Source organism: Octodon degus, unplaced genomic scaffold (genome assembly GCF_000260255.1).
Source record: "Octodon degus isolate 3935 unplaced genomic scaffold, OctDeg1.0 scaffold00111, whole genome shotgun sequence".
NCBI classification, from domain to species: Eukaryota; Metazoa; Chordata; class Mammalia; order Rodentia; family Octodontidae; genus Octodon; species Octodon degus.
Genome location: NW_004524687.1, coordinates 9,475,200 through 9,477,762, shown reverse-complemented (window position 1 = coordinate 9,477,762; position 2,563 = coordinate 9,475,200).

The following is a 2,563-nucleotide window of genomic DNA, read 5'->3' as shown; positions in this document are numbered from 1 at the left end:
GTGGTCTAAAGCACCTACTTGGAACAAGCTTGGCAAAGCACAGGGACCGCGGTTCGATCCCCAGCACCACATGCCAGCCAGCTGCGCCCCCTGGTGGGCTGAGCTGGCCACACACACACAATAAATGTTAAATAAAAAGAAAGAAAAAAGAAATTTAAAAAAAAAAATGCTTTGAAGAAGATTCTAGAAAGAGATAACAAGGACTACAACTTCCATCAACCCCAACAGAAGAAATATATTAGGTAAGGCAAACAAGTAGTCTGAAGATGGGAAAATAGAGGGGGATCCAACAACAGGAAAATAATATGACAATGATAAGTTTATACATATCAGTTATAATGATCGATGCTAATGGCCTCAGTTCACCAATCAAAAGACACAGACTGGAAGAATGGATCAAGAGACAACATCTAACAATATGCTACATATAAGAAACACATTTCATTCAAAAAATTCACAGACTGAAAATTAAAGGATGGAAATAATACTCTATGCAACAGGAACCCAGAATAAAGCAGGGATAATTATTCCATTTGCAGACAAGGTGAATTTCAAGCCAAGACAGATTAAGAGGATAAAGAAGATTACTACATCCTTGTAAAAGGAAGAATCTAAAAAGGAAGAAATAACAAGCATAAGTGTATATGCAAGAAATACTAGTGCACCCAATAATGCAAATATCAATGGGCATGAAAAATCAAGTAATCACTGACACAGTCGTATTAGGGGAATTTCAATATACCACCATCACAAAAAGACAGATCCACTAGACAAAACCTAACAATAAAATAATAGAATTGAACCAAACATTTTTTGAACCAACCTTTTGAACAAAGGGACTTAGTAGATGGCTACCGATTGTTCCACTCCACAACATCAGAATATACATTCTTCTCAGCTGCACATGGGAAATTTTCCAACATAGAAAACACATACTTGCCCACAGAACATGCTTAAATAAATGCAAAGGAAATGAAATTATTCCATGAATATTATCAGACCATAGTACAATGAAATTGGAAATCAGTGGTGAAATAAACCACAAGAACTTCATAAACACATGGAAATTAAAAAGCACCATCCTGAACAACTAATAGGTTACTATAATGAAATGATAATAACAGTACAACATACCAGAACTTTTGGGATACAGTGAAAGTGGTCCTAAGATGTAACTTTATAGTAGTGAGTGCCCACATAAGGAAAATAGAAAAAGGACACAAAAACTTAATATCAAACCTCAAACTTCTAGAAAAATAACAGGCTAAGTGAAAAGCTCATAGGAGGGAGAAAATTATAAGGAACAAAACAGAAACTAATGCATTGAAAACTAAAAACAATACAAAGAATCAATTAATTGAAAAGTTGTTTCTCGCCCAGCCCAGGCGCAACATGGGTGAGACCCTCTTCCACCCCCTTGGGATGCCCCCCACCACTCCGCAGCACCTCTCCCACCTCGCCTGCCAAATAGGAATTTCTCTCATGTTCCTAGAACCCCCAGACCCAGTCCTAGCCCAGACCCGGTGAGTGTGTGGGAGAGCTGCCTCTCCCCACTACCCCACATTGTCCCCTCCAGGCTCAGCTCAGGCCTGGCATACAGGCCTGGGGTGTAGCCCTGAAGTTGCAATCCCTGCAGAGAGTGTAGAGGATAGAACCACCCAGCTAGTCCAGGAGCAGGAAATCTTGCCAGAGGGCCACAACAGGTTCACCCTCAAGGGCAGCAGCAGGAAGGAGCTGAGCACAGCAGCCAGACCCAAGCCAGGCACAGTGGGATAAATCCAAGCTTTGTAGATCTGAACCTGAACTTTAGTACATACTAAGGTTATAACACCAAAAAGATCTACAACAAAGGTCAGACGACAGTGCTACACAAAATGATGAGAAGGAACAAAATGCAATCTCAGAACCCAAGCCCACCTGTAACAAGTGCAGAGGACACTAACACAGAACAAATTGGGAATCACATAGCTGAAAGCAATGAATCAACAGCTTCTGAAATAAGGAAACAGCTGCAGAAAGGTATAGAGGAACTCAGATTGAAAAAGAAAAGAAAGAAATCCCTGAATGAATAACATCTGCACTAAAGAATCAAATGCAGAAACATATGGAGGAAACACAAGATCCACACAGAACAACTGTGGAGGACACTAGCTTGGCTCAAATGCATGAATTAATAGCGTTGATAGTAAATAAGCAACAGCAGAAAGATACAGAGGAACTCAGAGTGCAATTCTTTTCAGAAATAAAAAAATAATTCTCAGAGCTCACAGCATCTGAAAAAAAGAAGCAACTACAGAAACATAGGCAGGAAATGCAATCTAAAAAAAACTGCAGTGAAAGAACTTATAATTGCTTCTAAAGAAGATATTGATAAAAAAAAATAGAGGAGATTAGAAAAATGACGGATTCCTTGAATGAGCAATACAGGAAAGAAATAGATCGCATGAAGCAGAGTAAAAGAGATATAGAGGAAATTAAAATCTCAATCAAAAGCTTGCAAAACCATTTAAGTAAGAGTGAAGACAGAGTTTCAGATCTTGAAGATGCTGGTGCAGCTAGTGAA